At 47.8% G+C, this 13,937-nt stretch overlaps 1 protein-coding gene across 3 annotated transcripts in view; it reads right to left on the bottom strand.

Annotated features, from left to right (window-relative positions):
* The window catches only part of LUZP1 (leucine zipper protein 1), a 40,252-nt gene extending 26,595 nt beyond the window's left edge, over nt 1-13,657 (bottom strand). Inside the window, exon 1 of one of the 3 annotated variants that reach the window (XM_071576696.1) lies at nt 13,569-13,657. The gene's annotated coding sequence lies outside the window, so the exon portion shown is untranslated. Of the gene's footprint in view, nt 1-7,170; nt 7,238-13,568 lie in introns of those variants that run through there. The other 2 variants (XM_071576697.1, XM_071576698.1) reach the window with 2 other exon arrangements.
* Between the last annotated feature and the right edge of the window lie 280 nt (nt 13,658-13,937).

Below are 13,937 nucleotides of genomic sequence, written 5' to 3' on the forward strand. Positions count from 1 at the left end.
AGCATTCATGCAGGACTTATCTAGGCTAAAACTATGTCATTAAGGCAAGAAATAGTGGACAGAAAAATGTTTGTCCCAACACAAAGGAGTAAAAGGTATGAACAAATGTGAAAGTGAGCAACATAGAACAAAGAAGGCAGAGGCAGAAGGCGGCACCATTTCTCCATCATTGAGGCTACCAACTGACCACAGCTGCCAAGTACATTTCTTAAAGATGCTCATTAGCTCCTACCTACATAGGCACTTCAGGAGAAATGGGTTTACCTCTAGAAAGCTTCCTGGATTTGCACTTCAACTCTGAACCCCTAACTTCCCAAAGGAGCTAGCACCTGCACACAACAATGTCTGACCTGCCCTCCCCTTCACCCTACATCAACAAGTTCCTCCACCACATTAGTGAAACCAGCTGAGGGCACTCTGAGCTCAAGGTCACAGCGGTAAAGAATAACTCTGAAGATCTATGGAAGGATCTTCCACGAGGGAAATGACAGGTGATGTTCAGTGTAGATCAGCATAAAGTTACGGACACGGAAAAACGTATCCTAATTTCACAAGTAAAATAACAAGTTTTCAGCTTAATGCAACCATTCAAGAAATTATCAGCTCGTTCCACAGTGGTCAAAAATGAAGTCTAACAGTATGAGTTACTAGCAAAGAAGTGCATCACAAAAAGATGAGAACACAAATGTGCCACTGTATCAGCCCATGGCATGCCAGCATCTCCAAGGCTGTATGCAATTACAGCGTCATCTCAGCCTCTGCTGCCATGATGAGCCAGAAACCCCAGGACTCCCTAAAACTGTCCCCTGATAGTAAGGGAAGCACCTAAACAGAGAACAGGTGGACTCACAGCAGAAAACAGAGGTGTTCTTTCACCTACCTACAAAGGCCATCTTGAACAAGAAAAAATGGCAAGTCATGCTCTAGACACATTAAGAAAAGAGCTGTACACACAGCAGGTGAAGAAATAATTTTTTTCTCTGAGGATCTTGGAGGCACGATACTGTCTTCTGGACTTCACCACAGGTTTGCATATGACAACACGAAGGATCACCAAGCCATCGATGTGTCATCCAGGAATCAGTCACAGTAGCAGGCATCTCTGAAGATACACCTGCAGTGTCATGGGGGCTCAGAGGCACAGCTCTCCTCACAAGCTGCCTGTGCTACTCCTTGCTGGCTCACTCTCATGTCCCACTCACACTCCACCTGTATGCACAGTTCAGTCACTCACAGGATGGAGCCCAACCTCAGGATCAAGAGCCCAGCACAGCTGCAGTGCCCAACTGCCACAAGTACCAAAACAGTTGCTGAAAAACCAAAGATGAGCAGGGCAGCCCTTTAACATCTTTTTCAGCTCTGCTATACTGGGAAATCCAGCTGTCTGACCTCAAGGTCCTACCCAGACCTACCTTTGTATGGTTTGAGGAAAGAACCTGACTTAGCTTTCTGCTTCAATGCTCCATCTCCCTGGATAGTACCTGCATCCCCAAACTGTTGCTGCTAGAGCTGTGCATTTAATATGAAAATGTCCAGGCATCCTTCAAAGATAAGAAAAAGAAAGTGGGTAGCACTGTCTGACAATCATTCGCCTGATCCCAGTTTGCTGCCTATGGCCCCTTGGAGACTACACTGTCATCAGCAACCAAAGAGAGCATTCAGCGTACACCTTTCTTTATCAGTACACAAGACTAGCTTAGGTCTGTCCTCTGTGCCAAGGCCAACTGGCATGGAACAAGTCCCCCTCCCCTTTTAAACTTGCTTTGCCTCCAAACATGACAGACCTTGCTAAATACTGAGCCATCTCCAGGAAATGTCTGGGAAGGTCCAGGCCAAGCCATGCCAAGAACTGCACAAACAAAACAGCATTGATGACAGTGATCCTTGACTCACAATTGTTCCCACTTCTTAGTGCTAGTAGAGAAAATCTTTTGGGAACAGCCAATTTTTAGCTTCATTTCAGGAAAGGAGCCTTGTTCTCTATGGACACCTTGCCCTGTACTTCCTTCTGCTCTGTGCACACAGGAACTCATTCTGAGCAGGCTCAGCAGGCACCACATAGACTCTCAGACTAATGGCCCAGTAGCACAAGCAAATAAAATGTGACCTGAATTAAAAATGATCATTTATATTTCAATAAGTGTCTAAATTTTAATTTTTCATTAATCTGTACTAAGAACCTTTTAACTCAATAAATCTCAGCAGACTTCTAGGACTAATTACACTGATAAAATTCAATATTCAAGCAAAAGACCAGTTTTAACTGCTCTCTTGTAGGTCCACTTTACAAACCCATTGAACAGAACAGCCCTGCCTCTAGAAAGAAACATCGTCATCAGAAATCTCCCAAATCAGTCAAAGTTTTACCCCAAGTCTCTGTAGAGTTTCTGGGGGGATCCCTCTTCAGCGTATGCTGCTATTTCCCTTGACTCATCTGCAAGAAGCTGCCCTGGCTAACATCCGTCACAGCCTGCCTGGTGCAAATCCACCACTTGCCCTTCTTAGAGATGTCATCCTAGAGAAGATGAAATTGCTGGGATCGTTTCAGGACCCTCCTGTGGGATGATGGACAGCAGTGCTTCTGCAGCCATGCTCAGCATCCTGGCCTGCCCTGCACTTGCAGTGAAAACACCCAGGGCTGAATGAAGGCTGCAATTAATATCAATTCAGACTTGTAGAAGGGCCCCTGAGGAACACAGAGAATCTGATTCAGTTTACAGGTGCCACTGTCCTGGAGCAAACCAGACTTGAACTATAAACTCCCGGTGGCAGGGCTGTGTGTTAGAAGAGATGCAGTACACAGTGTGCAGGGATGATGGCAGTGGCAGCACTGCAGTAGCTCAAGCACATGCTGGAGCCCACTGCAGCTGCGCCATTCTGCAGCTTTTGGACAAGCATTTGTTAGAGATGAGGGAGAGACTAGCACCAAAACGCAGCTCAGCTGCCTGGGCAACAGCAGGAATTAACAGCACCACCGGCAGAAAGAGCCAAGAAAATCAATCAGCCATTTGAAATATCTCTGTCATAAAGGCTGGCCAGCTTGAGTTACACCAGAAGCATCATTTCTGGCTCCAGGCAAAACTTCTGGACAGGGAGGATACTGCCTCCTATCTGCTCCAAACTCATGAAATCCATACACTCTAAACCAAGACACTGGTTGCTGTTACCGGACTGAGGTGCCATCGCCAGCTCATGGTCTCTTCCAGAGCTGCTTGGGTGCTCTGCAGGAGCAGCAGCTGAGCTGAGCAAGCATCCAGGGCAGCAGGGAGGCAAGACGAGGCACGATGCTCCAGCGGGACGCCCTGCCATTAGTGTGATATTCACCCACTGTGTGCACTGACTCACAGGCAGCACAGCCAAAGCCTGTGTGATTTTTCCCTGAAGTCATGCGAACTAGGTGGACCGCAGGTACGGTGTCTCACAACCACTTGCACAGGTAAATGAAGGCTGGCTAACCAATACACTGCAAGTAACCTCCCGATCCTTCATGGCCCCCCAACCCAAATTGTTGCTAACCCTGTCCCCTGGCTGTCCCGCAAATATTAATTGTGATCTTGGACTCCCTTGTAATGACTAGCATTGTTTTCCCTCTGAGCTCCCAAACTACAGCTCTTTTGTTTACTGGCAAGTGTGAAGTCAAATGAAAGGAAGTATTTAGGAATTTATGCCACTCTTTCAAATGTGATTTACTCAATGAAGACAGCTGGGTGGATTGCAAGATCCTAACAGGAGTCTTTGTGTTCAATTTATTGCTGAAAATACCCTCAGGTAACAAAAAAATAAATAAAAAACCACAAATAGATCACAGCCTGGATCTTTTAAGGAACACACTGCCTTTGTGAGAGCATGCTTGTAACTGTGGGGACTTAAACACATTAACCTCAAAACTAATGGTCCACAGTCAATAGGAAGACTCCAAAACAAGCTGCCAGAATGGTGTCATGACACTGGGCAACTGTGACACTGAAAATTGCCCACTCAAAACCCTTAATGAATTTATGGATAGAATATGTTCACCTACAGGCTACGCCTCTCAAAAGGACAACAGGCATTTCACACATAGACATAGAGCATTGTGCCAGGACTGAGGCAAATAGGGCAAAAAGGTGAGGGCATCCCACTGCCCTGGGAGGCAGAGACCAGCTGCATGTCCTGCACTACAGATCCTGTTCTGAGCAACATCTGTGAGGGCACATGATGTTCTCTGCAAGTTAGAGGTCCAAGGCTTGGTGACAAGCTGGGGCATTCAGCAGTCACTGTTGGGACTCTCCTTAATGCAAAAAGAGATAGCAGAGGGATACCCGGCCTCTACTCTCTCTTCCCAAAAATGAGCCAGAGTAATTCCCCATTTGCTTGTATAAAGTCTCCTTTGACTAGGGAGGACATTCACACAACAGAACAACCATAACTTCCTGGAGAGGTCATCGTCAGCATCCAGCTGTCTCCTTCAGTAAGCAGCTAAGAAGCTGTTTTGAGTTAGAAGTGTGGGACAGGATTTCCATTAGGAAGGTTCTGAGTCATCCTTCTCCCCTCACAAGGATGAATAGCATTACCAACTTGAAAATTCATCCATCTCCCACCAGCCTCTTGTTTCTAGGCACGAAAGGGTTAAAGATGACTATCAAGGGAAAATTTTGTTCCAAATTCTCCATTTTATGCTGCTAGAAAACCAAGAATCTTGAAATACCCTGTGTAAACAAGAAGGAGGCAGTTCTACAGGGAAGCCTGCATTTGCTTTTAAATCCACTGGTATCTAATGGACAACAGACAGAGTCTATTGCTCTTAAGGCACACATATTCTTCCAAGCATTATAGAAGATGCTAATGAGGAAATCTGCAGCCTTAATACCAAGTATTAATTTATGTGAATCACACCCTAAATGAAGATTGGAGCCAAGAGGGCATATGCTTTTCTTACAGCACATTTAAGAAGTGGAGAGTGGGAAATAGAGCATAAGGCACAAATAGCAGCAGAGGATCCCCTCCAGCACTTTGTCAGGGCACGGCTGTCTAACCTTGCTCCCTTGCATTGTTATTTACATGTCCTTTTTTCTCTTGTACTCCCCGGACTGAAGGAAGGAAGGGTGTTTCATAGGAAGGAAGGACTGGCATGGCTCTACTGAGACGGGACCACACTGCTTCCCCTACCACGTTGTTCCTCTCTACAGAAGAGGGAATGAGTAGGAAACTCACATTTTCTGTGTCATCTTGGTTGCCAGCAAGGGGGCAAAGTTAATCCTAGTCCAGCTCCCACTCCAAATAGAGTTAGTATCCAAAGCTGGAGCAGATTGCTCAGGACTGCATCAAGTTGTGAAAATCTCCAGGGTCAGAAACATCAGAATGCCTGGGCTCCTATTCCCAGTGAGACCAATCTCGGGGTGAAAATTATTTTATGTTCAGCCAAAATTTACCATGCTCCAATTCTTGAACCTGGAATGGGGATCCCCAGCATCAGCCTAGACTGGAGGATGAATGGATTGAAAGCAGCCCTCCAGAAACAGACTTGGGAGTACTGATGGACAAAAAATTCAACATGATCCAGCAATGTGTGATTGCAGCCTAGAAAGCCAACTGTCCTTGGCTGCATCAAAAAAATTATGGCCAGCAGGTGAAGGGAGGTGATTCTCTCCCTCTGCTCTCATGAGATCCCACCTGGAGCACTGCATCTGGAGTTCCGGAGTTACCAGAAAAACTACGGTGGGTTCACACAAGGCCACAAAAAGGACCCAAAGACTGGAACACTTCCTGTGCAAAGAAAGATGGGGTTGTTCATCCTGGAGAAGAGAAGGCTCTGGGAAGACCTTATTGTGGCCTTTCAATATATGAAGAGGGTTTATAAGAAAGACAGAGAGACTTTACCATGGACTGTAGTGACAGGACATAGGGTAATGGTTTCAAACTAAAAGAGAGTAAGTTTAGATTAGATATATAGGAAGAAATTCTTCCCAGTGAGGGTGGTGAGGCACTGGCACAAGCTGCCCAAAGAAGCTGTGGATGCCCTATCTCTGGAAGTGATCAAGGTCAAGTGGGATAGGGCTTTAGGCAACCCAGTCTAGTGAAAGATCTACCTGAATCTCATGACACTTCAGATAACACCTCACTAATACTGAGCAGAAGAGAACAACCTTTTCTTTTGATCTGCCCCACATTCAGTCACTACCATGCCACTAATGCTTTGCTGCCATGCTTGCTTTTGCAGAGGAGAGGTGGTGTGCCCAACTAGGTCACACACAGCTGGGCTCCAAAGCAAGGACTGTGCTGAACACTCTCGGTCACATGCCGCAACTGGAGGCACACAGGCAGAGATTACTAAAAAAAGAAAGAAGGAGGAAAAAACCAAAAAAGAATAGACCCACTCCGCTCTGCAAATCAGCTCAAAGAGTAGGCAGCAGAAGAAAAACTGAATGGAGATGATCTGTGGGTAGGGACTTGGGAGTACGTTTCTGTTGCAAGACAGTCAAAGAAAGCAAGCTAGAGGATGGGGCTCAGGAAGGGAAATGTGGGGCAGGTGACCCAGGCTTGAGGAGTACCACCTGGCAATCAAGGCAGTTGCTGTTTCACTGCCTTGAGCCAGCCTCTCAGCCCAGCTATTAAACCAGCAACCAGCAGCACGTCTGCTAAGCTCTGCAGAGAGTACACACACAGAGAGCCCTTCCATCTTCCCATCACTGCAGGAAAAGAGCCCCCCAACTCCACAGTTGGTCACAGCATTGCTTCCGCAGTCACCTTCAAACACACAATTTCATGGCTTTCCCAAAGCACTCCTGATACTCGCTCGCCCCTTCACAGTGCCTCTGTGACAGCGGTTACAGGCAAACTGTGCTTCTTGTTGCCATGCTCTGCCCAATGCAAAAAGGCAACATCCAGAGAATGTGAGAGCATATGTAGGCAGATTAAAATATACTACAACCAAATCTCAGACGGAAACATCAACACCCACATGTCACACAGGACACCTTTATGTAAAGACATTAATCAACAACACTAAAAACAAGCCCAAAGAGCAGCTATACAGAATAGGATACAGACAACAGAGTAGCTTCATTAGGAATTCTGAACTGCTGCAAGTTCAAATTCTCACCACATTGCAATACTAGCAGTTATTTATTATCATCCAGGAATTATTGTTTTCTAGTAAAAACAGACATATTTCCAAATGATTTACACTACCTGAGGAACTAATGTTTTTGTAGCTCTGTTCCAGATCCTAGGTCAGGAATCTCCTTCCTATTCTGGTAAATTCCACTAAGATATCACATGTAACAACAAGTTCTTGAAGCAGTTTCATCAGATTTTCCCTTTAAGGTAACCCACTGCACTCCCACGGTTGGCATAGGCACCTCAAAGCACAGGCAGCTGAAAGTGCTGCAGTGGAATCAGATGATCAGCGAGCGCAACCTTGGAGCCTCTGCAGCCTCTTTTCAGTTTTGGAAACACATCCTGCACTTTCAAACAATCCAATAGGGAAGACATAAGCCAGTCCTGGAGCATAAAACCCAGATAAAGCATATAAAAGCAATTTATATTAAATCAATTTTGAGAATAAATGTGAAAACAAAGTCTGACAGATTTTGCTGCATCACATACCAAGGGTGCAGTACTGCAGCAAAGCTGTCACTCCCAGCCGCATGGAGCTGTGCAGCATGAAGCACAGGGTGGCAGGGCTGACAACACCCGGCAGCAGAGCCACACTGCCAGGAGCCCAGAGCTGTTCTACCTTTCTGCAAGCATATGCATTGCATGTGACAACAGAGGAAAATGTAAAAAGTAAACATTCAAGGTTAAGAAAAACATTTTTTGAGTTAATTGAAGAGCTGCTTGAGCTTATGTTCATCATGATCAGTCATGTAGAAGGGCATATTTTCAGCTTATGATGAAGCCACCACTTTTAGAGGTCAATTGGAACACTGCAACACATACATGAGAGGTACAAACACAGGTCCTACCATGTCATGCAACAACATCCTCCCTCTTTCACTCCCACTCCACCTTTTCCTACCATGACACTTACACTTCCAGTGCAGTGTGCTTGCTCTCGCCTGCTCCTGCACCCTCAGAATAGATGGGATGACCTGCTACATGTTGCCCACTGGCTCTCTGAGTGAGAGGGGTGCTGTCCTGCAGCAGAGGTGATGTGTGTCACCAGAAGGCACCTTCCTCAGCTGCCTGCAGTACCGCTGTGCCATGACACAGGTCACATCACCTGCCTACAACCACAGATACTTTCCTCTCCTACCATGCAGTCTGACACATGAGTCCCAAGCTCCAGTGGTTTGCAATATTACCCATCCAACCTGAACCCTACCAGGACTAAGAAAGTCTCGGTTCTCTTCTACTGATACTCTGCATTCTCAGAAGTGTGCAGGGCACACTCAAGGATTCATGTCTGGTGTCAGCCACAACACTGTTTGCAGGAGGCCTGAATGAAATGTGTCCTGCTACTTCTGAGACAATCACAAATCCAACTCAGTAACGGCCTGTTTTGTGGCAAAAAAAAATCTTATTTATATCAACACCCACCCCAGCCATCAAGTTTGCAATTTGAAACTGCAAACCTCAAAACCACCGAGTTAATGAGTTAATTCAGTGCTAAGGTTGGATACTATGACCTGGACTGTACAGTAGGTCAAACTATGACTTAATCTATGGCTTCAAAACCAATTAGCTAAGTAAATTCAGAACTATAAATGTTTACATGCAAGGGCTTGTCCACCCAATACTGATTAAAAATACTTAGAGCCTATACTTTCCCCTCTGTGACTTGAAGGGGCAAAACCACCACATTTCTCCCAAATCAGGGCAAATGGCAAGGGTGGTGAAGTGCCCACACTTGGCAGTGTATGTCTTCCCCTGCTTCATCCTGGAGCACCCAGGAGCCCACCTGCGAGAAGTGGAAACTGCCCACAGAGCTGGGCCAACCTGTACCTGCTGCCAAGGGAGGACGAGGGCTGGCACCAAGCATGGCTGGATTGTGGACAGCCAGAGCAGGTCACGATGGCAGCTGTTACACTGCAGAGGGCTAAGGAGTGGGTATGCAGAAGCTTCCAGCTCACACAAAGTATTTACACACATGAGACCAGTGCACTTTGCTGGCTCAAGTTCAATACAGCTGGTCAGACCCCAGACAATAGGGCTCAGAAGTTACTTTGCAAGGAAGACATTTGAGGTTAGCTCAATGCAATGAAGCTCTAACAAAGAGGGCCAAAATTGCTGAGACAATAAATACAGGAACTTTTCCACTGAAGTCCTCTAAACATGCTGTCTCTACTCCTCTGCCCAAACCTGGGCAGCATTTTGTGCGATCAGGAATTCTGCAAAGGCAGCACACCCTAAGTCACCATGAAAGCAAGGTGGTGGCAGAGATCTGAACACAGGCAGCAATGCTTTGTATGCTCAAGGGATGCTATCACTGTGCAAGTGACCTCACAGACTTCAGACCAGATCCTCAAACTTAAGTTTTACAGTAATTTTCAGGTGGCCCTGCACTGTGTCTGCCCCTTTCTAGCCCCTTGGCCAAAGTAAAGCAACCCTGCCAGGCTGGGAATCAGGCAGGGTTAATGCAGGTGAGAGGGAGGCTGATGGTTAATTTTCACCCAGATCAACTCCTCCACATGGCTGCATGGCTGGAGTAGGGCTAAAAATGGGCACCTGGAGGAGAAAGTGGTCAGGATGAGGGGAAATGCAAACCCACCTCCTCCAGCAACAGTGTCCACCTGCACGGATGTAGAACTTCCGAAAATCACCACTGCGAAGGATGTGAAAATCCCTCTCTTTATCCCAAGTTCACAGAGTTGTAGCAGCTATCAGCCACTCTTATCTGCCCAGTGACACATGGAAACAAATTTACCAGTTGATGTGTCTTTACACTTTATAGCTCTGCATTTTGGCAACTTTGTTCCTAAAGCAAATAAATGATCTTTGCTATCAGTGTGGCTCCTAAAGGGTTTCACTATGGACAGAGTTTCTCCAGCACTCACGGGTCAAGGCTGCAGAGCAGGCTGAGTGCTAACACTAAAACTCATCTTTTTCTGAACACTCTCTCTCTTTTCAGCCTATCACTCTGATGGTGCATTCACCTTTCTGGATTTTGTTTCTATGAGAAACTCAAATGTTCAGGCATGCAAATTTTCAATTTACTGTACAACTACCACAAGAATGCACGAAAATATTCTCAGCTTTGTTTTACAGAGAGGGAAACAGAAACTATCTGTGAATGGCGTTCATGCTTCTGTGCATGCTGCCAACACACTTGGGTATGGCTGTTTGTTGCATCTGCATATCTTACTCCACTCTGCTGAGGGTTAAAGAACACAGGGCTTGAGCCAACCCTTACAACTCCTTATCTGTCAAGATTAGGGCCGTAGCAGAGAAACATCACTGCCAAAACCCAAGACACTACCAGAGACACAAAAGCATGAAGGCCTAAATTGTCACATTCCAATGGCTGACATCCAATGCCACACTTCATATTCGATCATCTCAAAAAGTACTAGTTTTTAGCATGCTGAATTGACCCACACCCCACCGACTTCACAGGAATAGCATGCCTGGAGTACCTTCTCAGTGTCAGAGTGGTTATCAAAGCTCCTAAATCTGGACTATTAAAGGCAAATGGTTTGTGGGTTTTCCACCAAACTGGTTCTGCCACCAGCTCTGAACCCTCAAATCCAGAGATTTGGCTGTCACAGCATATGCAGTGAATGGCCACAGTTGCCATGAGGAGCAGGCTGCCAGCCCCTGTTACCCTGGCAAACAGCTGAGCTTGGACAGGGAGACAAATCCTACCTTTGGTGACAATGGAGAGAAGAGGACATCAAATTAAAGGACTAAAGCCTGCCAAAGATTCAGCTCATCTAGAGCAGAGAATAACAGTATGGAAGGATCAAGCTGACCACCGGCACTGTGAATGCAGGAAGTGCTGGCAAGCAGCACCTGCTCATCAGCTGTCATCAAGTGTTTGAAAACACTCATGCTTTCTACTTCACATGAGTGGATCCAATCATTACCCAAGACCAAAAGTCTGTGCAACAGGTCTTAGACTTGTGAAGATATAAGTAACCATGCCACAACCCCCACGATGAGGACTCTTTCTTCCAACACATTTTAAGGGCTCCCTATGACCTGTACTGCACTAGTCAGTGCAAAACATATTACTGCTACAAATCACCTACAATTCATCATCCTTGCATGAATCTTCCACTCCAAATGACCACCTAGAAAAGATTATTTGCTTCATTTTAGTGTAACAACTGTATCAAAATGGTTCTTTTTTGTCATTTGGCTCAGTCATGACAGCCACATTTTTTGAAAAAGTTCCATGAGGAAGGAGGCCTCTTGTTCCTCACCAACCACAGCCTGAGGTGGAAAGGAAAGATGTCATGGAGGATGAGCACAACCTCAGAGTGCCTGTGTACAGTACTCTGGTAAGGTCATGCTCAGACAGGTAATCACCAACCCATTTGAACAAACAAAATAGCATGGTCTTGACTGCAAGGCATACCGGGCTTTTAAATATTATCATTTCTGGTAATAGCCACATTTGAGAGTTGTCTTTTTTAACAAGACTTAATTTTTCCTACACTTCCTAGTTCACATTAAACAATGAAAATCCGTAACTTATTCTCAGTTGGGCCAAATTTTCAGAACACAGAAAAAGCCAGAGGGCTAGCAAAACGCTCGCGGCCGTTGTAACTTATTTCTACTTCCTAGGAAGTCAAAAACTGGTCAGGCTGCCCTGTACTGGAATGCAGGAACTTGACCACTTATAGGATTATGGGGAAGTTGGGACTGAAGCGCTACTCAGACCAGGAGACACAGAGGGGCCCTGACTACTCTTGAATTGCACTGTTCTCCCACATTCCTTACCCTGATTCACTTCTTCCACAGGAACTTTCAGCCATAAGTCCAAAAGAAACACAACCAGCTCTCCATGTGCTCCTCCTCATCCTCACTGCAGTGATACAGAAGGCTAGCTGCCCTGAGCAGCTGCAGATGCCCACATGTGATCCCGGTGAGGGGGCCTCATGCCCAGGAGGGTTCTTGCATGTCAGAACACCACCCCCATCCCCACCCCTCGCTCAATCATCACTCCCCTCGGGCCTCTTGGAGACCCAGGGTTGGGGAGTCAGCCTGGCAGGCACTGCCAACAATTTTTTGCCGTCCTTGCTACTGGAGAGCAAACGCTATGGACGAATCCCACGAGTGCTGCAAACACAAACCATCCATGGCTCACACTACCCCTGCCGAAAAGCATCAGCTGGCCACTGGCTGCACAAACTGACCAGAGCACAGAGCTGTTGGTTCTGTACTCACACAAACTGTGACACTGAGGAACACTGTCCCCACTCGATGTCCTGCAGGCCAGGAGATGCATACCTCTGGCAAGAGGCTGTAGGCATGTGGTAAGTTGCTGCATTTTTTTCCTAAACTTGGAATGCCTGAGTACTCGAGGGTTGTAAAAATACTTCCCCCTTCCCACTGTCATCACCGTGGTATCACTCGAAGAGCTTGGTTTGCCCCAGCAGCTTTCAGCGACAGACTCAATAAGCAACAATCCCAACGCACACGGCAGCGATGAGCAATCCTTCCCGTGATTTTTGTGGAAGATTTTAACAGAATTTACGCACCAATTAAAATCGAATCTCACTGCACCTAACTTGGATGTGCTGATTAGTTGGGATGGTCACTTTAACTTGTGTTTAATTGGTTTAAAGGCTTCAGATGTAGTATTAGAAGGAAAAAAAAAAGCAGATTTGCAATGAAAGTGCAGTCACCAAGGACAACCACCAAAGGTCTGCTGTGCCCCTGGCTTCACAAGGCACGTGGGACACCTGACAAAGCCTAATGGGGTACGTTTGAGAAATTTTAGGAAGAGGAAAAGGAAAGTTTTGCAATGCTCCATCAATTCGTTCCCTCGCAACGAGGGAGCAAAGAAGACTGAAGTGATTAAAAAGGTAGAGCATTAGTAAACCACATATATAAAACAACGTTATTAATTACACGATAAACATGGGCGGGCTGGGGAAAGAAGGATGAATTCAAGAAAAATAAGCAACAGAATGGAGTATGTGGCTGCAGCAAGGAAAAAAATTGGTTATCCACAAAAATCTCGTTAAGCACCTGGAAAACTCCAAAATCTCAACTCTACGAAGCCCCAGCCATGGGTTTAGGACCTTCCCAGACGGCAGCTCGCAGCAGCCCCGGAGGAACCGTGCCCTTCCCGGGCGGGGAGGGAGCCGCTCTCAGGAAAGCGGCTGTTCCGGTCCCGTCGGAAGGAGTCCGACGGCGGCTCCATTTCCGAGCGGGCGCCGAGGCCCCGGCGGCCCGCGGGGAAGCCCCGCAGCCACTGCCACCACCGCAGCCACCGCCACCACTGCCACCACTGCCACCACCGCAGCCACTCCGCGAGCCGCCCGGCCCTGGGGCGCCCGCCCGCTCGCCCAGCAAAGGGACGGGAAGGCGGCGGTCAAAGACAAAGCGGATGCCTCGCATTCCTCCCCGCCCCGCCGGACTGCGGCACCCCGCCCGCCCGCTCATCGCCCGCCCGCTCATCGCCCACTTCTGCCCACCTGTGCAGCGGGAGCGGCCGGGGCTCGCTCGCTCCCTCCAGCCCGGCTCGGGCAGCGCAGCCCGCAGGGCGCTCCGGGGCGCGGTGCGGGCGCTGACAATGAGGGGCGGGGCTCGGCCCGGGCGGTGCGTGACGTCAGCGGCACGGGCGGGGCTGCGGGGCCGGTGCGGAGCGCCGAGAGGAGGAGGGCCGGGTGGCCGCCATGTTGGGGGGGGCCGGAGCTCCGGGCGGGGCCGGGGCCGGGGCCGGGGCCGGGGCGCGGCGTTGTCGGTCCTGTCGTAGGTTTCGCGCTCCAGAACCCGCCGCATAACCCCCGCTCCAGGGTCGTCCCGGCACTACCGCTGCCTCGGGGCTTTGGGCGCCGCTGGCG

The sequence above is a fragment of the Pithys albifrons genome, chromosome 24, assembly GCF_047495875.1.
Source record: "Pithys albifrons albifrons isolate INPA30051 chromosome 24, PitAlb_v1, whole genome shotgun sequence".
In the NCBI taxonomy this organism is placed as follows: Eukaryota; Metazoa; Chordata; class Aves; order Passeriformes; family Thamnophilidae; genus Pithys; species Pithys albifrons.